Genomic DNA, 25,233 nt, shown 5'->3' with positions numbered 1-25,233 from the left:
GCGTGCTGTGTCAAAACATTCCATTGTATTCCAAGTATATTCTAATGCACATGTGGTGTGTGCTGAGTCAAAACTTTCCTTTCTATTCCATGCATATTCTAATGCACATGTTGTGTGTGCTGAGTCAAAATATTCCTTAATATTTCTTTAAAATTCTAATGCACATGTTGTGAGTGCTGAGTCAAAATATTCCTTTCTATTCCAAATATTTTCTGATGCACATGTTGTGTGTGCTGAGTCAAAACATTCCTTTCTATTCCAAGTATATTCCAAAACACTTCCTTCTTGTTCTGGGTCAAAACATTCCTTTCTATTCCAAGTATATTCTAATGCATATGTGGTGTGTGCTGAGTCAAAATATTCCTTTCTATTCTGAGTATATTCCGATCCACATGTTGTGTGTGCTGAGTCAAAAAATTCCTTTCTATTCCACATATATTCTAATGCACATCTTGTGTGTCCTGAGTCAAAACATTCCATTGTATTCCTAGTATATTCTAAAGCACATATTGTGTGTGCTGAGTCAAAACATTCCTTTCTATTCCAGTATATTCCAATACACTTCCTTCTTGTTCTGGGTCAAAACATTCCTTTCTATTCCAAGTATATTCTAATGCACATGTGGTGTGTGCTAAGTCAAAATATTCCTTAATATTCCTTGTATATTCTAATTGATATGTTGTTTGTGCTGAGTCAAAACATTCCTTTCTATTCCAAGTATATTCTAATACACTTCCTTCTTGTTCTGGGTCAAAACATTCCTTTCTATTCCAAGTATATTCTAATGCATATGTGGTGTGTGCTGAGTCAATACTTTCCTTTCTATTCTGAGTATATTCCGATGCACATGTTGTGTGTACTGAGTCAAAACATTCCTTTCTATTCCACATATATTCTATCTAATGCACATATTGTGTGTGCTGTGTCAAAACATTCCTTCCTATTCCCAGATTATTCTAATGCACATGTGGTGTGTGCTGAGTCAAAACATTCCTTTCTATTCCATGCATATTCTAATGCATATGTGGTGTGTGCTGATTCAAAACATTCCTTTCTATTCTGAGTATATTCCGATCCACATGTTGTGTGTGCTGAGTCAAAACATTCCTTTCTATTCCACGTATATTCTAATACACATCTTGTGTGTCCTGAGTCAAAACATTCCATTGTATTCCAAGTATATTCTAAAGCACATATTGTGTGTGCGCTGAGTAAAAACATTCCTTTCTATTCCAAGTATATTCTGATGCATGTGTGGTGTGTGCTGAGTCAATACTTTCCTTTTTATTCTAAGTATTTTCTTATGCACATCTTGTGTGTGTTGAGTCAAAACATGCTTTTCTATTCCAAGTAAATTCTAATGCACGTTGTGTGTGCTGAGTCAAAACATTCCGTTATATTCCTAGTCTCTTCTCATGCATGTGTGGTGTGTGCTGAGTCAAAACATTCCTTTCTATTCCAAGTATTTTCCAATGCACATCTTGTGTGTTCTGCGTCAAAATATTTATTGATATTCCAAGAATATTCTAAAGCACATGTGGTGTGTGCTGAGTCAAAACATTCCTTTCTATTCCAAGTATATTCTAATGCACCTGTTGTCTGTGCTGAGTCAACACATTCCGTTCTATTCCAAGTAGATTCGTATAACCTTGTTTTGTGTGCTGAGACAAAACATTCCATTGTATTCCAAGTATATTCTAATGCACATGTGGTGTGTGCTGAGTCAAAACATTCCTTCCTTTTCCATGCATATTCTAATGCACATCTTCTGTGTCCTGAGTCAAAACATTCCATCATATTCCAAGTATATTCTAAAGCACATATTGTGTGTGCGCTGAGTAAAAACATACCTTTCTATTCTAAGTATTTTCTGATGCACATGTTGTGTGTGCTGAGTCAAAACATTCCTTTCTATTCCAAGTATATTCCAATACACTTCCTTCTTGTTCTAGGTCAAAACATTCCTTTCTATTCCAAGTATATTCTAATGCATATGTGGTGTGTGCTGAGTCAATACTTTCCTTTCTATTCTGAGTATATTCCGATCCACATGTTGTGTGTGCTGAGTCAAAACATTTCTTTCTATTGCACGTATATTCTAATGCACATCTTGTGTGTCCTGAGTCAAAACATTCCATTGTATTCCAAGTATATTCTAAAGCACATATTGTGTGTGCTGAGTCAAAACATTCCTTTCTATTCCAAGTATATTCCAATACACTTCCTTCTTGTTCTGGGTCAAAACATTCCTTTCTATTCCAAGTATATTCTAATGCACATGTGGTGTGTGCTAAGTCAAAATATTCCTTAATATTCCTTGTATATTCTAATTCATATGTTGTTTGTGCTGAGTCAAAACATTCCTTTTATTTCACGTATATTCTAAAACACTTCCTTCTTGGACTGGGTCAAAACATTCCTTTTTATTCCAAGTATATTCTAATGCATATGTGGTGTGTGCTGAGTCAATACTTTCCTTTCTATTCTGAGTATATTCCGATGCACATGTTGTGTGTTCTGAGTCAAAACATTCCTTTCTATTCCACATATATTCTATCTAATGCACATATTGTGTGTGCTGTGTCAAAACATTCCTTTCTATTCCCAGAATATTCTCATGCACATGTGGTGTGTGCTGAGTCAAAACATTCCTTTCTATTGCATGCATATTCTAATGCACATGTTGTGTGTGCTGAGTCAAAATATTCCTTTCAATTCCAAGTATTTTCTGATGCTCATGTTGTGTGTGCTGAGTCAAAACATTCCTTTCTATTCCAAGTATTTTCTGATGCACATGTTGTGTGTGCTGAGTCAAAACATTCCTTTCTATTCCAAGTATATTCCAATACACTTCCTTCTTGTTCTGGGTCAAAACATTCCTTTCTATTCCAAGTATATTCTAATGCACATGTGGTGTGTGCTAAGTCAAAATAGTCCTTAATATTCCTTGTGTATTCTAATTCACATGTTGTTTTTGCTGAGTCAAAACATTCCTTTCTATTCCTTCTTCTTTCTTTCTTCTTTGGCTTGGCTTCGCGGACGAAGATTTATGGAGGGGGTAAAAAGTCCACGTCAGCTGCAGGCTCGTTTGTGGCTTACAAGTCCGATGCGGGACAGGCAGACACGATTGCAGCGGTTGCAAGGGAAAATTGGTTGGTTGGGGTTGGGTGTTGGGTTTTTCCTCCTTTGCCTTTTGTCAGTGAGGTGGGCTCTGCGGTCTTCTTCAAAGGAGGTTGCTGCCCGCCAAAGTGTGAGGCGCCAAGATGCACGGTTTGAGGCGTTATCAGCCCACTGTCGTTGGTCAATGTGGCAGGCACCAAGAGATTTCTTTAGGCAGTCCTTGTACCTTTTCTTTGATGCACCTCTGTCACGGTGGCCAGTGGAGAGCTCGCCATATAACACGATCTTGGGAAGGCGAAGGTGCTCCATTCTGGAGACGTGACCCATCCAGCGCAGCTGGATCTTCAGCAGCGTGGACTCGATGCTGTCGACCTCTGCCATCTCGAGTACTTCGACGTTAGGGGTGTAAGCGCTCCAATGGATGTTGAGGATGGAGCGGAGACAACGCTGGTGGAAGCGTTCTAGGAGCCGTAGGTGGTGCCGGTAGAGGACCCATGATTCGGAGCCGAACAGGAGTGTGGGTATGACAACGGCTCTGTATACGCTTATCTTTGTGAGGTTTTTCAGTTGGTTGTTTTTCCAGACTCTTTTGTGTAGTCTTCCAAAGGCGTTATTTGCCTTGGCGAGTCTGTTGTCTATCTCATTGTCGATCCTTGCATCTGATCAAATGGTGCAGCCGAGATAGGTAAACTGGTTGACCGTTTTCAGTTTTATGTGCCCGATGGAGATGTGGGGGTGCTGGTAGTCATGGTGGGGAGCTGGCTGATGGAGGACCTCAGTTTTCTTCAGACTGACCTCCAGGCCAAACATTTTGGCAGTTTCCGCAAAGCAGGACGTCAAGCGCTGAAGAGCTGGCTCTGAATGGGCAACTAAAGCGCCATCATCTGCAAAGATTCCAAGTATATTCAAATACACTTCCTTCTTCTTCTGGGTCAAAACATTCATTTCTATTCCAAGTATATTCTAATGCATATGTTGTGTGTGCTGAGTCAAAACATTCCTTTCTAATCCAAGTATTTTCTGATGCACATAGTGTGTGCTGAGTCAAAACATTCCTTTCTATTCCAAGCATATTCCAATACACTTCCTTCTTGTACTGGGTCAAAACATTCCTTTCTATTCCAAGTATATTCTAATGCATATGTGGTGTGTGCTGAGTCAATACTTTCCTTTCTATTCTGAGTATATTCCGATCCACATGTTGTGTGTGCTGAGTCAAAAAATTCCTTTCTATTCCGCGTATATTCTAATGCACATCTTGTGTGTCCTGAGTCAAAACATTCCATTGTATTCCTAGTATATTCTAAAGCACATATTGTGTGTGCTGAGTCAAAACATTCCTTTCTATTCCAAGTATATTCCAATACACTTCCTTCTTGTTCTGGGTCAAAACATTCCTTTCTATTCCAAGTATATTCTAATGCATATGTGGTGTGTGCTGAGACAATACTTTCCTTTTTATTCTAAGTATTTTCTTATGCACATCTTGTGTGTGCTGAGTCAAAACATGCTTTTCTATTCCAAGTAAATTCTAATGCACGTTGTGTGTGCTGAGTCAAAACATTCCGTTATATTCCTAGTCTCTTCTCATGCATGTGTGGTGTGTGCTGAGTCAAAACATTCCTTTCTATACCAAGTATTTTCCAATGCACATCTTGTGTGTTCTGCGTCAAAATATTTATTGATATTCCAAGAATATTCTAAAGCACATGTGGTGTGTGCTGAGTCAAAACATTCCTTTCTACTCCAAGTATATTCTAATGCACATGTTGTCTGTGCTGAGTCAACACATTCTGTTCTATTCCAAATAGATTCGTATAACCTTGTTTTGTGTGCTGAGACAAAACATTCCATTGTATTCCAAGTATATTCTAATGCACATGTGGTGTGTGCTGAGTTAAAACATTCCTTTCTATTCCATGCATATTCTAATGCACATGTTGTGTGTACTGAGTCAAATATTCCTTAATATTTCTTAAAAATTCTAATGCACATGTTGTGAGTGCTGAGTCAAACTATTCCTTTCTATTCCAAGTATATTCTGATGCACATCTTGTGTGTGCTGTGTCAAAACATTCCATTGTATTCCAAGTATATTCTAATGCACATGTGGTGTGTGCTGAGTCAAAACATTCCTTTCTATTCCATGCATATTCTAATGCACATGTTGTGTGTGCTGAGTCAAATATTCCTTAATATTTCTTAAAAATTCTAATGCACATGTTGTGAGTGCTGAGTCAAAATATTTATTTATATTCCAAGTATTTTCTGATGCACATGTTGTGTGTGCTGAGTCAAAACATTCCTTTCTATTCCAAGTATATTCCAATACACTTCCTTCTTGTTCTGGGTCAAAACATTCCTTTCTATTCCAAGTATATTCTAATGCATATGTGGTGTGTGCTGAGTAAAAACATACCTTTCTATTCCATGCATTTTCTAATGCACATGTAGTGTGTGCTGAGTCAAAATATTCCTTAATATTCCTTGTATATTCTAATGCAGATGTTGTGTGGGCTGAGTCAAAACATTCCTTTCTATTCCAAGTATTTACTGATGCACATGTTGTGTGTGCTGAGTCAAAACATTCCTTTCTATTATAAGTATTTTCTTATGCACATTTTGTGTGTGCTGTGTCAAAACATGCTTTTCTATTCCAAGTAAATTCTAATGCACGTTGTGTGTGCTGAGTCAAAACATTCCGTTATATTACCAGAATATTCTAATGCACAGGTGGTGTGTGCTAAGTCAAAATATTCCTTAATCTTCCTTGGATATTCTAATTCACATGTTGTTTGTGCTGAGTCAAAACATTCCTTTCTATTCCAAGTATATTCTGATGCAAATCTTGTGTGTGCTGTGTCAAAACATTCCATTGTATTCCAGGTATATTCTAATGCACATGTTGTGTGTGCTGAGTCAAAATATTCCTTAATATTTCATTAAAATTCTTATGCATATGTTGTGAGTGCTGAGTCAAAATATTCCTTTCTAATCCAAGTATTTTCTGATGCACATGTTGTGTCTGCTGAGTCAAAATATTCCTTTCTATTCCAAGTATATTCTAATGCACATGTGGTGTGTGCTAAGTCAAAATATTCCTTAATATTCCTTGTATATTCTAATTCATATGTTTTTTGTGCTGAGTCAAAACATTCCTTTTATTTCACGTGTATTCTAAAACACTTCCTTCTTGGTCTGGGTCAAAACATTCCTTTCTATTCCAAGTATATTCTAATGCATATGTGGTTTCTGCTGAGTCAATACTTTCCTTTCTATTCTGAGTATATTCCGATGCACATGTTGTGTGTTCTGAGTCAAAACATTCCTTTCTATTCCACGTATATTCTATCTAATGCACATATTGTGTGTGCTGTGTCAAAACATTCCTTTCTATTCCCAGAATATTCTAATGCACATGTGGTGTGTGCTGAGTCAAAACATTCCTTTCTATTGCATGCATATTCTAATGCACATGTTGTGTGTGCTGAGTCAAAATATTCCTTTCAATTCCAAGTATTTTCTGATGCTCATGTTGTGTGTGCTGAGTCAAAACATTCCTTTCTATTCCAAGTATTTTCTGATGCACATGTTGTGTGTGCTGAGTCAAAACATTCCTTTCTATTCCAAGTATATTCCAATACACTTCCTTCTTGTTCTGGGTCAAAACATTCCTTTCTATTCCAAGTATATTCTAATGCACATGTGGTGTGTGCTAAGTCAAAATAGTCCTTAATATTCCTTGTGTATTCTAATTCACATGTTGTTTTTGCTGAGTCAAAACATTCCTTTCTATTCCTTCTTCTTTCTTTCTTCTTTGGCTTGGCTTCGCGGACGAAGATTTATGGAGGGGGTAAAAAGTCCACGTCAGCTGCAGGCTCGTTTGTGGCTTACAAGTCCGATGCGGGACAGGCAGACACGATTGTAGCGGTTGCAAGGGAAAATTGGTTGGTTGGGGTTGGGTGTTGGGTTTTTCCTCCTTTGCCTTTTGTCAGTGAGGTGGGCTCTGCGGTCTTCTTCAAAGGAGGTTGCTGCCCGCCAAAGTGTGAGGCGCCAAGATGCACGGTTTGAGGCGTTATCAGCCCACTGTCGGTGGTCAATGTGGCAGGCACCAAGAGATTTCTTTAGGCAGTCCTTGTACCTTTTCTTTGATGCACCTCTGTCACGGTGGCCAGTGGAGAGCTCGCCATATAACACGATCTTGGGAAGGCGATGGTGCTCCATTCTGGAGACGTGACCCATCCAGCGCAGCTGGATCTTCAGCAGCGTGGACTCGATGCTGTCGACCTCTGCCATCTCGAGTACTTCGACGTTAGGGGTGTAAGCGCTCCAATGGATGTTGAGGATGGAGCGGAGACAACGCTGGTGGAAGCGTTCTAGGAGCCGTAGGTGGTGCCGGTAGAGGACCCATGATTCGGAGCCGAACAGGAGTGTGGGTATGACAACGGCTCTGTATACGCTTATCTTTGTGAGGTTTTTCAGTTGGTTGTTTTTCCAGACTCTTTTGTGTAGTCTTCCAAAGGCGTTATTTGCCTTGGCGAGTCTGTTGTCTATCTCATTGTCGATCCTTGCATCTGATCAAATGGTGCAGCCGAGATAGGTAAACTGGTTGACCGTTTTCAGTTTTGTGTGCCCGATGGAGTTGTGGGGGTGCTGGTAGTCATGGTGGGGAGCTGGCTGATGGAGGACCTCAGTTTTCTTCAGACTGACCTCCAGGCCAAACATTTTGGCAGTTTCCGCAAAGCAGGACGTCAAGCGCTGAAGAGCTGGCTCTGAATGGGCAACTAAAGCGCCATCATCTGCAAAGATTCCAAGTATATTCAAATACACTTCCTTCTTGTTCTGGGTCAAAACATTCATTTCTATTCCAAGTATATTCTAATGCATATGTTGTGTGTGCTGAGTCAAAACATTCCTTTCTAATCCAAGTATTTTCTGATGCACATAGTGTGTGCTGAGTCAAAACATTCCTTTCTATTCCAAGCATATTCCAATACACTTCCTTCTTGTACTGGGTCAAAACATTCCTTTCTATTCCAAGTATATTCTAATGCATATGTGGTGTGTGCTGAGTCAATACTTTCCTTTCTATTCTGAGTATATTCCGATCCACATGTTGTGTGTGCTGAGTCAAAAAATTCCTTTCTATTCCGCGTATATTCTAATGCACATCTTGTGTGTCCTGAGTCAAAACATTCCATTGTATTCCTAGTATATTCTAAAGCACATATTGTGTGTGCTTAGTCAAAACATTCCTTTCTATTCCAAGTATATTCCAATACACTTCCTTCTTGTTCTGGGTCAAAACATTCCTTTCTATTCCAAGTATATTCTAATGCATATGTGGTGTGTGCTGAGACAATACTTTCCTTTTTATTCTAAGTATTTTCTTATGCACATCTTGTGTGTGCTGAGTCAAAACATGCTTTTCTATTCCAAGTAAATTCTAATGCATGTTGTGTGTGCTGAGTCAAAACATTCCGTTATATTCCTAGTCTCTTCTCATGCATGTGTGGTGTGTGCTGAGTCAAAACATTCCTTTCTATACCAAGTATTTTCCAATGCACATCTTGTGTGTTCTGCGTCAAAATATTTATTGATATTCCATGAATATTCTAAAGCACATGTGGTGTGTGCTGAGTCAAAACATTCCTTTCTACTCCAAGTATATTCTAATGCACATGTTGTCTGTGCTGAGTCAACACATTCTGTTCTATTCCAAATAGATTCGTATAACCTTGTTTTGTGTGCTGAGACAAAACATTCCATTGTATTCCAAGTATATTCTAATGCACATGTGGTGTGTGCTGAGTCAAAACATTCCTTTCTATTCCATGCATATTCTAATGCACATGTTGTGTGTACTGAGTCAAATATTCCTTAATATTTCTTAAAAATTCTAATGCACATGTTGTGAGTGCTGAGTCAAACTATTCCTTTCTATTCAAAGTATATTCTGATGCACATCTTGTGTGTGCTGTGTCAAAACATTCCATTGTATTCCAAGTATATTCTAATGCACATGTGGTGTGTGCTGAGTCAAAACATTCCTTTCTATTCCATGCATATTCTAATGCACATGTTGTGTGTGCTGAGTCAAATATTCCTTAATATTTCTTAAAAATTCTAATGCACATGTTGTGACTGCTGAGTCAAAATATTTATTTATATTCCAAGTATTTTCTGATGCACATGTTGTGTGTGCTGAGTCAAAACATTCCTTTCTATTCCAAGTATATTCCAATACACTTCCTTCTTGTTCTGGGTCAAAACATTCCTTTCTATTCCAAGTATATTCTAATGCATATGTGGTGTGTGCTGAGTAAAAACATACCTTTCTATTCCATGCATTTTCTAATGTACATGTTGTGTGTGCTGAGTCAAAATATTCCTTAATATTCCTTGTATATTCTAATGCAGATGTTGTGTGGGCTGAGTCAAAACATTCCTTTCTATTCCAAGTATTTACTGATGCACATGTTGTGTGTGCTGAGTAAAAACATTCCTTTCTATTATAAGTATTTTCTTATGCACATCTTGTGTGTGCTGTGTCAAAACATGCTTTTCTATTCCAAGTAAATTCTAATGCACGTTGTGTGTGCTGAGTCAAAACATTCCGTTATATTCCCAGAATATTCTAATGCACAGGTGGTGTGTGCTAAGTCAAAATATTCCTTAATCTTCCTTGGATATTCTAATTCACATTTTGTTTGTGCTGAGTCAAAACATTCCTTTCTATTCCAAGTATATTCTGATGCACATCTTGTGTGTGCTGTGTCAAAACATTCCATTGTATTCCAGGTATATTCTAATGCACATGCTGTGTGTGCTGAGTCAAAATATTCCTTAATATTTCATTAAAATTCTTATGCATATGTTGTGAGTGCTGAGTGAAAATATTCCTTTCTAATCCAAGTATTTTCTGATGCACATGTTGTGTCTGCTGAGTCAAAATATTCCTTTCTATTCCAAGTATATTCCAATACACTTCCTTCTTGTTCTGGGTCAAAACATTCCATTCTATTCCAAGTATATTCTAAGGCATATGTGGTGTGTGCTGAGTCAATACACTCCTTTCTATTCTGAGTATATTCCGATCCACATGTTGTGTGTGCTGAGTCAAAAAATTCCTTTCTATTCCACGTATATTCTAATGCACATCTTGTGTGTCCTGAGTCAACACATTCCATTGTATTCCTAGTATATTCTAAAGCACATATTGTGTGTGCTGAGTCAAAACATTCCTTTCTATTCCAAGTATATTCCAATACATTTCCTTCTTGTTCTGGGTCAAAACATTCCTTTCTATTTCAAGTATATTCTAATGCACATTTGGTGTGTGCGAAGTCAAAGTATTCCTTAATATTCCTTGTATATTCTAATTCATATGTTGTTTGTGCTGAGTCAAAACATTCCTTTCTATTTCAAGCATATTCTTATGCACTTCCTTCTTGTTCTGGGTCAAAACATTCCTTTCTATTCCAAATATATTCTAATGCATCTGTGGTGTGTGCTGAGTCAATACTTTCCTTTCTATTCTGAATATATTCCGATGCACATGTTGTGTGTTCTGAGTCGAAACATTTCTTTCTATTCGACGTATATTCTATCTAATGCACATATTGTGTGTGCTGTTTCAAAACATTCCTTTCTATTCCCAGAATATGCTAATGCACATGTGGTGTGTGCTGAGTCAAAACATTCCTTTCTATTCAATGCATATTCTAATGCACATGTTGTGTGTGCTGAGTCAAAATATTCCTTAATATTCCTTGTATATTCTAATGCACATGTTGTGTGTGCTGAGTCAAAACATTCCTTTCTATTCCAAGTATATTCTAATGCATATGTGGTGTGTGCTGAGTCAATACTTTCCTTTCTATTCTGAGTATATTCCGATCCACATGTTGTGTGTTCTGAGTCAAAACATTCCTTTCTATTCCAAAGTATATTCCAATACACTTCCTTCTTGTTCTGGGTCAAAACATTCCTTTCTATTCCAAGTATATTCTAATGCATATGTGGTGTGTGCTGAGTCAAAACATTCCTTTCTATTCCACGTTTATTCTAATACACATCTTTTGTGTCCTGAGTCAAAACATTCCATTGTATTCCAAGTATATTCTAAAGCACATATTGTGTGTGCTCTGAGTAAAAACATTCCTTTCTATTCCAAGTATTTTCTGATGCACATGTTGTGTGTGCTGAGTCAAAACATTCCTTTCTATTCCAAGTATATTCCAATACACTTCCTTCTTCTTCTGGGTCAAAACATTCCTTTCTATTCCATGTATATTCTAATGCATATGTGGTGTGTGCTGAGTCAATACTTTCCATTTTATTCTAAGTATTTTCTTATGCACATCTTGTGTGTGCTGAGTCAAAACATGCTTTTCTATTCCAAGTAAATTCTAATGCACGTTGTGTGTGCTGAGTCTAAACATTCCGTGATATTCCTAGTCTCTACTCATGCATGTGTGGTGTGTGCTGAGTCAAAACATTCCTTTCTATTCCAAGTATTTTCCAATGCACATCTTGTCTGTTCTGCGTCAAAATATTTATTGATATTCCAAGAATATTCTAAAGCACATGTAGTGTGTGCTGAGTCAAAACATTCCTTTCTATTCCAAGTATATTCTAATGCACATGTTGTCTGTGCTGAGTCAACACATTCCGTTCTATTCCAAGTAGATTCGTAGAATCTTGTTTTGTGTGCTGAGACAAAACATTCCTCTCTATTCCAAGTATATTCTAATGCATATGTGGTGTGTGCTGAGTCAAAACAAACCTTTCTATTCCATGCATATTCTTATGCACATGTTGTGTGTGCTGAGTCAAAATATTCCTTAATATTCCTTGTATATTCTAATGCAGATGTTGTGTGGGCTGAGTCAAAACATTCCTTTCTATTCCATGTTTTTTCTGATGCACATGTTGTGTGTGCTGTGTCAAAACATTCCTTTCTATTATAAGTGTTTTCTTATGCACATCTTGTGTGTGCTGAGTCAAAACATGCTTTTCTATTCCAAGTAAATACTAATGCACGTTGTGTGTGCTGAGTCAAAACATTCCGTTATATTCCCAGAATATTTTAATGCACATGTGGTGTGTTCTAAGTCAAATTATTCCTTAATATTCCTTGTATATTCTAATTCACATGTTGTTTGTGCTGAGTCAAAACATTCCTTTCTATTCCAAGTATTTTCTTATGCACATGTTGTGTGTGCTGAGTCAAAACTTTCTTTTCTATTCCAAGTAAATTCTAATGCACGTTGTGTGTGCTGAGTCAAAACATTCCTTTCTATTCCAAGTAAATTCTAATTCACTTGCTTCTTGTTCTGGGTCAAAACATTCCTTTCTATTCCAAGTATATTCTAATGCATATGTGGTGTGTGCTGAGTCAAAATATTCCTTAATATTCCTTGTATATTCTAATTCATATGTTGTTTGTGCTGAGTCAAAACATTCCTTTCTATTTGAAGTATATTCTAATGCACTTCCTTCTTGTTCTGGGTCAAAACATTCCTTTCTATTCCAAGTATATTCTAATGCATCTGTGTTGTGTGCTGAGTCAATACTTTCCTTTCTATTCTGAATATATTCCGATGCACATGTTGTGTGTTCTGAGTCAAAACATTTCTTTCTATTCGACGTATATTCTATCTAATGCACATATTGTGTGTGCTGTTTCAAAACATTCCTTTCTATTCCCAGAATATTCTAATGCACATGTGGTGTGTGCTGAGTCAAAACATTCCTTTCTATTCAATGCATATTCTAATGCACATGTTTTGTGTGCTGAGTCAAAACATACCTTTCTATTCCCAGAATATTCTAATGCACATGTGGTGTGTGCTGAGTCAAAACATTCCTCTCTATTCCATGCATATTCTAATGCACATGTTGTGTGTGCTGAGTCAAAATATTCCTTAATATTCCTTGTACATTCTAATGCAGATGTTGTGTGGGCTGAGTCAAAACATTCCTTTCTATTCCAAGTATATTCCAATACACTTCCTTCTTGTTCTGGGTCAAAACATTCCTTTCTATTCCAAGTATATTCTAATGCACATGTGGTGTGTGCTAAGTCAAAATATTCCTTAATATTCCTTGTATATTCTAATTCATATGTTGTTTGTGCTGAGTCAAAACATTCCTTTCTATTTGAAGTATATTCTAATGCACTTCCTTCTTGTTCTGGGTCAAAACATTCCTTTCTATTCCAAGTATATTCTAATGCATCTGTGGTGTGTGCTGAGTCAATACTTTCCTTTCTATTCTGAATATATTCCGATGCACATGTTGTGTGTTCTGAGTCAAAACATTTCTTTCTATTCGACGTATATTCTATCTAATGCACATATTGTGTGCGCTGTTTCAAAACATTCCTTTCTATTCCCAGAATATTCTAATGCACATGTGGTGTGTGCTGAGTCAAAACATTCCTTTCTATTCAATGCATATTCTAATGCACATGTTTTGCGTGCTGAGTCAAAATATTCCTTAATATTCCTTGTATATTCTAATGCACATGTTGTAAGTGCTGAGTCAAAACATTCCTTTCAATTCCAAGTATTTTCTAATGCACATGTTGTGTGTGCTGAGTCAAAACATTCCTTTCTATTCCAAGTATATTCTAATGCATATGTGGTGTGTGCTGAATCAATACTTTCCTCTCTATTCTGAGTATATTCTAATACACATCTTGTGTGTCCTGAGTCAAAACATTCCATTGTATTCCAAGTATATTCTAAAGCACATATTGTGTGTACGCTGAGTAAAAACATTCCTTTCTATTCCAAGTATTTTCTGATGCACATGTTGTATGTGCTGAGTCAAAACATTCCTTTCTATTCCACGTATATTCTAATACACATCTTGTGTGTCCTGAGTCAAAACATTCCATTGTATTCCAAGTATATTCTAAAGCACATATTGTTTGTGCTCTGAGTAAAAACATTCCTTTCTATTCCAAGTATTTTCTGATGCACATGTTGTGTGTGCTGAGTCAAAACATTCCTTTCTATTCCAAGTATATTCCAATACACTTCCTTCTTCTTCTGGGTCAAAACATTCCTTTCTATTCCATGTATATTCTAATGCATATGTGGTGTGTGCTGAGTCAGTACTTTCCATTTTATTCTAAGTATTTTCTTATGCACATCTCGTGTGTGCTGAGTCAAAACATGCTTTTCTATTCCAAGTAAATACTAATGCACGTTGTGTGTGCTGAGTCCAAACATTCCGTTATATTCCCAGAATATTTTAATGCACATGTGGTGTGTTCTAAGTCAAAATATTCCTTAATATTCCTTGTATATTCTAATTCACATGTTGTTTGTGCTGAGTCAAAACATTCCTTTCTATTCCAAGTATTTTCTTATGCACATGTTGTGTGTGCTGAGTCAAAACATTCCTTTCTATTCCAAGTAAATTCTAATTCACTTGCTTCTTGTTCTGGGTCAAAACATTCCTTTCTATTCCAAGTATATTCTAATGCATATGTGGTGTGTGCTGAGTCAAAATATTCCTTAATATTCCTTGTATATTCTAATTCATATGTTGTTTGTGCTGAGTCAAAACATTCCTTTCTATTTGAAGTATATTCTAATGCACTTCCTTCTTGTTCTGGGTCAAAACATTCCTTTCTATTCCAAGTATATTCTAATGCATCTGTGGTGTGTGCTGAGTCAATACATTCCTTTCTATTCTGAATATATTCCGATGCACATGTTGTGTGTTCTGAGTCAAAACATTTCTTTCTATTCGACGTATATTCTATCTAATGCACATATTGTGTGTGCTGTTTCAAAACATTCCTTTCTATTCCCAGAATATTCTAATGCACATGTGGTGTGTGCTGAGTCAAAACATTCCTTTCTATTCAATGCATATTCTAATGCACATGTTTTGTGTGCTGAGTCAAAACATACCTTTCTATTCCCAGAATATTCTAATGCACATGTGGTGTGTGCTGAGTCAAAACATTCCTCTCTATTCCATGCATATTCTAATGCACATGTTGTGTGTGCTGAGTCAAAATATTCCTTAATATTCCTTGTACATTCTAATGCAGATGTTGTGTGGGCTGAGTCAAAACATTCCTTTCTATTCCAAGTATATTCCAATACACTTCCTTCTTGTTCTGGGTCAAAACATTCCTTTCTATTCCAAGTATATTCTAATGCACATGTGGTGTGTGCTAAGTCAAAATATTCCTTAATATTCCTTGTATATTCTAATTCATATGTTGTTTGTGCTGAGTCAAAACATTCCTTTCTATTTGAAGTATATTCTAATGCACTTCCTTCTTGTTCTGGGTCAAAACATTCCTTTCTATTCCAAGTATATTCTAATGCATCTGTGGTGTGTGCTGAGTCAATACTTTCCTTTCTATTCTGAATATATTCCGATGCACATGTTGTGTGTTCTGAGTCAAAACATTTCTTTCTATTCGACGTATATTCTATCTAATGCACATATTGTGTGTGCTGTTTCAAAACATTCCTTTCTATTCCCAGAATATTCTAATGCACATGTGGTGTGTGCTGAGTCAAAACATTCCTTTCTATTCAATGCATATTCTAATGCACATGTTTTGCGTGCTGAGTCAAAATATTCCTTAATATTCCTTGTATATTCTAATGCACATGTTGTAAGTGCTGAGTCAAAACATTCCTTTCAATTCCAAGTATTTTCTAATGCACATGTTGTGTGTGCTGAGTCAAAACATTCCTTTCTATTCCAAGTATATTCTAATGCATATGTGGTGTGTGCTGAGTCAATACTTTCCTTTCTATTCTGAGTATATTCTAATACACATCTTGTGTGTCCTGAGTCAAAACATTCCATTGTATTCCAAGTATATTCTAAAGCACATATTGTGTGTACGCTGAGTAAAAACATTCCTTTCTATTCCAAGTATTTTCTGATGCACATGATGTGTGTGCTGAGTCAAAACATTCCTTTCTATTCCACGTATATTCTAATACACATCTTGTGTGTCCTGAGTCAAAACATTCCATTGTATTCCAAGTATATTCTAAAGCACATATTGTGTGTGCTCTGAGTAAAAACATTCCTTTCTATTCCAAGTATTTTCTGATGCACATGTCGTGTGTGCTGAGTCAAAACATTCCTTTCTATTCCAAGTATATTCCAATACACTTCCTTCTTCTTCTGGGTCAAAACATTCCTTTCTATTCCATGTATATTCTAATGCATATGTGGTGTGTGCTGAGTCAGTACTTTCCATTTTATTCTAAGTATTTTCTTATGCACATCTCGTGTGTGCTGAGTCAAAACATGCTTTTCTATTCCAAGTAAATTCTAATGCACGTTGTGTGTGCTGAGTCAAAACATTCCTTTCTATTCCAAGTAAATCTAATACACTTGCTTCCTGTTCTGGGTCAAAACATTCCTTTCTATTCCAAGTATATTCTAATGCATATGTGGTGTGTGCTGAGTCAATACTCTCCTTTATATTCTGAGTATATTCCGATGCTCATGTTGTGTGTGCTGAGTCAAAACATACCTTTCTATTCCCAGAATATTCTAATGCACATGTGGTGTGTGCTGAGTCAATCATTCCTCTCTATTCCATGCATATTCTAATGCACATGTTGTGTGTGCTGAGTCAAAATATTCCTTAATATTCCTTGTATATTCTAATGCAGATGTTGTGTGGGCTGAGTCAAAACATTCCTTTCTATTCCAAGTATTTTCTGATGCATATGTTGTGTGTGCTCAGTCAAAACATTCGTTTCTATTCTAAGTATTTTCTTATGCACATCTTGTTTGTGCTGTGTCAAAACATGCTTTTCTATGCCAAGTAAATTCTAATGCACGTTGTGTGTGCTGAGTCAAAACATTCCGTTATATTCCTAGTCTCTTCTCATGCATGTGTGGTGTGTGCTGTGTCAAAACATTCCTTTCTATTGCAAGTATTTTCCAATGCACATCTTGTGTGTGCTGCGTCAAAATATTTATTTTATATTCCAAGAATATTCTAAAGCACATGTGGTGTGTGCTGAGTCAAAACATTCCTTTCTATTCCAAGTATATTCTAATCCACATGTTGTCTGTGCTGAGTCAACACATTCCTTTCTATTCCAAGTAGATTCGTATTACCTTTTTTTTGTGTGCTGAGACAAATCATTCCTTACTATTCCAAGTATATTCTGATGCACATCTTGTGTGTGCTGTGTCAAAACATTCCATTGTATTCCAAGTATATTCTAATGCACATGTGGTGTGTGCTGAGTCAAAACATTCCTTTCTATTCCATGCATATTCTAATGCACATTTTGTGTGTGTAGAGTCAAATATTCCTTAATATTTCTTAAAAATTCTAATGCACATGTTGTGAGTGCTGAGTCAAAATATTCCTTTCTATTCCATGTATTTTCTGATGCACATGTTGTGTGCGCTGAGTCAAAACATTCCTTTCTATTCCAAGTATATTCCAATACTCTTCCTTCTTGTTCTGGGTCAAAACATTCCTTTCTATTCCAAGTATATTCTAATGCATATGTGGTGTGTGCTGAGTCAATACTTTCCTTTCTATTCTAAGTATATTCCGATCCACATGTTGTGTGTGCTGAGTCAAAAAATTCCTTTCTATTCTACGTATATTCTAATGCACATCTTGTGTGTCCTGAGTCAAAACATTCCATTGTATTCCTAGTATATTCTAAAGCACATATTGTGTGTGCTGAGTCAAAACATTCCTTTGTATTCCTAGTATATTCCAATACACTTCCTTCTTGTTCTGGGTCAAAACATTCCTTTCTATTCCAAGTATATTCTAATGCACATGTGGTGTGTGCTAAGTCAAAATATTCCTTAATATTCCTTGTATATTCTAATTGATATGTTGTTTGTGCTGAGTCAAAACATTCCTTTCTATTCCAAGTATATTCTAATACACTTCCTTCTTGTTCTAGGTCAAAACATTCCTTTCTATTCCAAGTATATTCTAATGCATATGTGATGTGTGCTGAGTCAAAACATACCTTTCTATTCTCAGAATATTCTAATCCACATGTGGAATGTGCTGAGTCAAAACATTACTTTCTATTCCACGTATATTCTATCTAATGCACATGTTGTGTGTGCTGAGTCAAAACATTCCTTTCTATTCCACGAATATTCTAAAGCACATGTGGTGTATGCTGAGTCAAAACATTCCTTTCTTATCCAAGTATATTCTAATGCACATGTTGTCTGTGCTGAGTCAACACATTCCTTTAAATTCCAGGTTGATTCGAATAACCTTGTTTTGTGTGCTGAGACAAAACATTCCTTTCTATTTCAAGTATATTCAGATGCACATCTTGTGTGTGCTGTGTGAAAACATTCCATTGTATTCCAAGTATATTCTAATGCACATGTGGTGGGTGCTGAGTCAAAACATTCCTTTCTATTCCATGCATATTCTAAGGCACATCTTCTGTGTCCTGAGTCAAAACATTCCATCATATTCCAAGTATATTCTAAAGCACATATTGTGTGTGCGCTGAGTAAAAACATACCTTTCTATTCTAAGTATTTTCTGATGCACATGTTGTGTGTGCTGAATCAAAACATTCCTTTCTATTCCAAGTATATTCCAATACACTTCCTTCTTGTTCTAGGTCAAAACATTCCTTTCTATTCCAAGTATATTCTAATGAATATGTGGTGTGTTCTGAGTCAATACTTTCCTTTCTATTCTGAGTATATTCCGATCCACATGTTGTGTGTGCTGAGTCAAAACATTCCTTTCTATTGCACGTATATTCTAATGCACATCTTGTGTGTCCTGAGTCAAAACATTCCATTGTATTCCAAGTATATTCTAAAGCACATATTGTGTGTGCTGAGTCAAAACATTCCTTTCTATTCCAAGTATATTCCAATACATTTCCTTCTTGTTCTGGGTCAAAACATTCCTTTCTATTCCAAGTATATTCTAATGCACATGTGGTGTGTGCTATGTCAAAATATTCCTTAATATTCCTTGTATATTCTAATTCACATGTTGTTTGTGTTGAGTCAAAACATTCCTTTCTATTCCAAGTATATTCAAATACATTTCCTTCTTGTTCTGGGTCAAAACATTCATTTCTATTCCAAGTATATTCTAATGCATATGTGGTGTGTGTTGAGTCAATACTTTCCTTTCTATTCTGAGTATATTCCGATGCACATGTTGTGTTTACTGAGTCAAAACATTCCTTTCTATACCAAGTATATTCTATCTAATGCACATGTTGTGTGTGCTGAGTCAAAACATTCCTTTCTATTCCATGCATATTCTAATGCACATGTTGTGTGTGCTGAGTCAAAATATTCCTTAATATTCCTTGTATATTCTAATGCACATGTTGTGTGTGCTGAGTCAAAACATTCCTTCCTAATCCAAGTATTTTCTGATGCACATGTTGTGTGTGCTGAGTCAAAACATTCCTTTCTATTCCAAGTATTTTGCAATACACTTCCTTCTTGTTCTGGGTCAAAACATTCCTTTCTATTCCAAGTATATTCTAATGCATATGTGGTGTGTGCTGAGTCAAAACATTCCTTTCTATTCCAAGTATTTTCCAATGCACATCTTGTGTGTGCTGCGTCAAAATATTTATTGATATACCAAGAATATTCTAAAGCACATGTGGTGTGTGCTGAGTCAAAACATTCCTTTCTATTCCAAGTAGATTCGAATAACCTTGTTTTGTGTGCTGAGACAAAACATTCTTTTCTATTCCAAGTATATTCTGATGCACATCTTGTGTGTGCTGTGTGAAAACATTGCATTGTATTCCAAGTATATTCTAATGCACATGTGGTGTGTGCTGAGTCAAAACATTCCTTTCTATTCCATGCATATTCTAATGCACATGTTGTGTGTGCTGAGTCAAAATATTCCTTAATATTTCTTTAAAATACTAATGCACATGTTGTGAGTGCTGAGTCAAAATATTCCTTTCTATTCCAAGTATTTTCTGATGCACATGTTGTGTGTGCTGAGTCAAAACATTCCTTTCTATTCCAAGTATATTCCAATACACTTCCTTCTTGTTCTGGGGCAAACATTCCTATCTATTCCAAGTATATTGTAATGCATATGTGGTGTGTGCTGCGTCAATACTTTCCTTTCTATTCTGAGTATATTCCGATCCACATGTTGTGTGTGCTGAGTCAAAATATTCCTTTCTATTCCACGTATATTCTAATGCACATCTTGTGTGTCCTGAGTCAAAACATTCCATTGTATTCCTAGTATATTCTAAAGCACATATTGTGTGTGCTGAGTCAAAACATTCCTTTCTATTCCAAGTATATTCCAATACACTTCCTTCTTGTTCTGGGTCAAAACATTCCTTTCTATTCCAAGTATATTCTAATGCACATGTGGTGTGTGCTAAGTCAAAATATTCCTTAATATTCCTTGTATATTCTAATTCACATGTTGTTTGTGTTGAGTCAAAACATTCCTTTCTATTCCAAGTATATTCAAATACACTTCCTTCTTGTTCTTGGTCAAAATATTCATTTCTATTCCAAATATATTCTAATGCATATGTGGAGTGTGTTGAGACAATACTTTCCTTTCTATTCTGAGTATATTCGGATGCACATGTTGTGTGTGCTGAGTCAAAACATACCTTTCTATTCCCAGAATATTCTAATGCACATGTGGTGTGTGCTGAGTCAAAACATTCCTTTCTATTCCATGCATATTCTAATCCACATTTTGTGTGTGCTGAGTCAAAACATTCCTTTCTATTCCAAGTATTTTCCAATACACTTCCTTCTTGTTCTGGGTCAAAACATTCCTTTCTATTCCAAGTATATTCAAATACACTTCCTTCTTGTTCTTGGTCAAAACATTCCTTTCTATTCCAAGTATATTCTAATGCATATGTGGTGTGTGCTGAGTCAAAACATTCCTTTCTATTCCAAGTAGATTCGAATAACCTTGTTTTGTGTGCTGAGACAAAACATTCCTTTCTATTCCAAGTATATTCTAATGCACATGTGGTGTGTGCTGAGTCAAAACATTCCTTTCTATTCCATGCATATTCTAATGCACATGTTGTGTGTGCTGAATCAAAATATTCCTTAATATTTCTTTAAAATTCTAATGCACATGTTGTGAGTGCTGAGTCAAAATATTCCTTTCTATTCCAAGTATTTTCTGATGCACATGTTGTGTGTGGTGAGTCAAAACATTCCTTTCTATTCCAAGTATATTCCAATATACTTCCTTCTTGTTCTGGGTCAAACATTTCTATCTATTCCAAGTATATTGTAATGCATATGTGGTGTGTGCTGAGTCAATACTTTCCTTTCTATTCTGAGTATATTCCGATCCACATGTTGTGTGTGCTGAGTCAAAAAATTCCTTTCTATTCCACGTATATTCTAATGCACATCTTGTGTGTCCTGAGTCAAAACATTCCATTGTATTCCTACTATATTCTAAAGCACATATTGTATGTGCTGAGTCAAAACATTCCTTTCTATTCCAAGTATATTCCAATACACTTCCTTCTTGTTCTGGGTCAAAACATTCCTTTCTATTCCAAGTATATTCTAATGCACATGTGGTGTGTGCTAAGTCAAAATATTCATTAATATTCCTTGTATATTCTAATTCACATGTTGTTTGTGTTGATTCAAAACATTCCTTTCTATTCCAAGTATATTCAAATACACTTCCTTCTTGTTCTTGGTCAAAACATTCATTTCTATTCCAAATATATTCTAATGCATATGTGGTGTGTGTTGAGACAATACTTTCCTTTCTATTCTGAGTATATTCCGATGCACATGTTGTGTGTGCTGAGTCAAAACATACCTTTCTATTCCCAGAATATTCTAATGCACATGTGGTGTGTGCTGAGTCAAAACATTCCTTTCTATTCCATGCATATTCTAATCCACGTTTTGTGTGTGCTGAGTCAAAATTATCCTTAATATTCCTTGTATATTCTAATGCACATGTTGTGTGTGCTGAGTCAAAACATTCCTTTCTAATCCAAGTATTTTCTGATGCACATGTTGTGTGTGCTGAGTCAAAACATTCCTTTCTATTCCAAGTATTTTCCAATACACTTCCTTCTTGTTCTGGGTCAAAACATTCCTTTCTATTCCAAGTATATTGTAATGCATATGTGGTGTGTGCTGAGTCAAAACATTCCTTTCTATTCCAAGTATTTTCCAATGCACATCTTGTGTGTGCTGCGTCAAAATATTTATTGTTATACCAAGAATATTCTAAAGTACATGTGGTGTGTGCTGACCCAAAACATTCCTTTCTATTCCAAGTATATTCTAATGCACATGTTGTCTGTGCTGAGTCAAAACATTCCTTTCTATTCCAAGTAGATTCGAATAACCTTGTTTTGTGTGCTGAGACAAAACATTCCTTTCTATTCCAAGTATTTTCTGATGCACATGTTGTGTGTGGTGAGTCAAAACATTCCATTGTATTCCAAGTATATTCTAATGCACATGTGGTGCGTGCTGAGTCAAAACATTCCTTTCTATTCCATGCATATTCTAATGCACATGTTGTGTGTGCTGAGTCAAAATATTCCTTAATATTTCATTTAAATTCTAATGCACATGTTGTGAGTGCTGAGTCAAAATATTCCTTTCTATTCCAAGTATTTTCTGATGCACATGTTGTGTGTGCTGAGTCAAAACAATCCTTTCTATTCCAAGTATATTCCAATACACTTCCTTCTTGTTCTGGGTCAAAACATTCCTTTCTATTCCAAGTATATTCTAATGCATATGTGGTGTGTGCTGAATCAATACTTTCCTTTCTATTCTGAGTATATTCCGATCAACATGTTGTGTGTGCTGAGCCAAAAAATTCCTTTCTATTCCACGTATATTCAAATGCACATCTTGTGTGTGCTGAGACAAAACATTCCTTTCTATTCCAAGTAAATTCCAATACACTTCCTTCTTGTACTGGGTCAAAACATTCCTTTCTATTCCAAGTATATTCTAATGCACATGTGGTGTGTGCTAAGTCAAAATATTCCTTAATATTCCTTGTATATTCTAATTCATATGTTGTTTGTGCTGAGTCAAAACATTCCTTTCTATTTCAAGTATATTCTAATACACTTCCTTCTTGTTCTTGGTCAAAACATTCCTTTCTATTCCAAGTATATTCTAATGCATATGTGATGTGTGCTGAGTCAAAACATACCTTTCTATTCTCAGAATATTCTAATCCACATGTGGAATGTGCTGAGTCAAAACATTACTTTCTATTCCACGTATATTCTATCTAATGCACATGTTGTGTGTGCTGAGTCAAAACATTCCTTTCTATTCCAAGAATATTCTAAAGCACATGTGGTGTATGCTGAGTCAAAATATTCCTTTCTTTTCCAAGTATATTCTAATGCACATGTTGTCTGTGCTGAGTCAACACATTCCTTTAAATTCCAGGTTGATTCGAATAACCTTGTTTTGTGTGCTGAGACAAAACATTCCTTTCTATTTCAAGTATATTCAGATGCACATCTTGTGTGTGCTGTGTGAAAACATTCCATTGTATTCCAAGTATATTCTAATGCACATGTGGTGGGTGCTGAGTCAAAACATTCCTTTCTATTCCATGCATATTCTAAGGCACATCTTCTGTGTCCTGAGTCAAAACATTCCATCATATTCCAAGTATATTCTAAAGCACATATTGTGTGTGCGCTGAGTAAAAACATACCTTTCTATTCTAAGTATTTTCTGATGCACATGTTGTGTGTGCTGAATCAAAACATTCCTTTCTATTCCAAGTATATTCCAATACACTTCCTTCTTGTTCTAGGTCAAAACATTCCTTTCTATTCCAAGTATATTCTAATGAATATGTGGTGTGTTCTGAGTCAATACTTTCCTTTCTATTCTGAGTATATTCCGATCCACATGTTGTGTGTGCTGAGTCAAAACATTCCTTTCTATTGCACGTATATTCTAATGCACATCTTGTGTGTCCTGAGTCAAAACATTCCATTGTATTCCAAGTATATTCTAAAGCACATATTGTGTGTGCTGAGTCAAAACATTCCTTTCTATTCCAAGTATATTCCAATACATTTCCTTCTTGTTCTGGGTCAAAACATTCCTTTCTATTCCAAGTATATTCTAATGCACATGTGGTGTGTGCTATGTCAAAATATTCCTTAATATTCCTTGTATATTCTAATTCACATGTTGTTTGTGTTGAGTCAAAACATTCCTTTCTATTCCAAGTATATTCAAATACATTTCCTTCTTGTTCTGGGTCAAAACATTCATTTCTATTCCAAGTATATTCTAATGCATATGTGGTGTGTGTTGAGTCAATACTTTCCTTTCTATTCTGAGTATATTCCGATGCACATGTTGTGTTTACTGAGTCAAAACATTCCTTTCTATACCAAGTATATTCTATCTAATGCACATGTTGTGTGTGCTGAGTCAAAACATTCCTTTCTATTCCATGCATATTCTAATGCACATGTTGTGTGTGCTGAGTCAAAATATTCCTTAATATTCCTTGTATATTCTAATGCACATGTTGTGTGTGCTGAGTCAAAACATTCCTTCCTAATCCAAGTATTTTCTGATGCACATGTTGTGTGTGCTGAGTCAAAACATTCCTTTCTATTCCAAGTATTTTGCAATACACTTCCTTCTTGTTCTGGGTCAAAACATTCCTTTCTATTCCAAGTATATTCTAATGCATATGTGGTGTGTGCTGAGTCAAAACATTCCTTTCTATTCCAAGTATTTTCCAATGCACATCTTGTGTGTGCTGCGTCAAAATATTTATTGATATACCAAGAATATTCTAAAGCACATGTGGTGTGTGCTGAGTCAAAACATTCCTTTCTATTCCAAGTAGATTCGAATAACCTTGTTTTGTGTGCTGAGACAAAACATTCTTTTCTATTCCAAGTATATTCTGATGCACATCTTGTGTGTGCTGTGTGAAAACATTGCATTGTATTCCAAGTATATTCTAATGCACATGTGGTGTGTGCTGAGTCAAAACATTCCTTTCTATTCCATGCATATTCTAATGCACATGTTGTGTGTGCTGAGTCAAAATATTCCTTCATATTTCTT

The sequence above is a fragment of the Narcine bancroftii genome, chromosome 2 (genome assembly GCF_036971445.1).
Source record: "Narcine bancroftii isolate sNarBan1 chromosome 2, sNarBan1.hap1, whole genome shotgun sequence".
In the NCBI taxonomy this organism is placed as follows: Eukaryota; Metazoa; Chordata; class Chondrichthyes; order Torpediniformes; family Narcinidae; genus Narcine; species Narcine bancroftii.
This window is presented reverse-complemented; position numbering follows the sequence as displayed.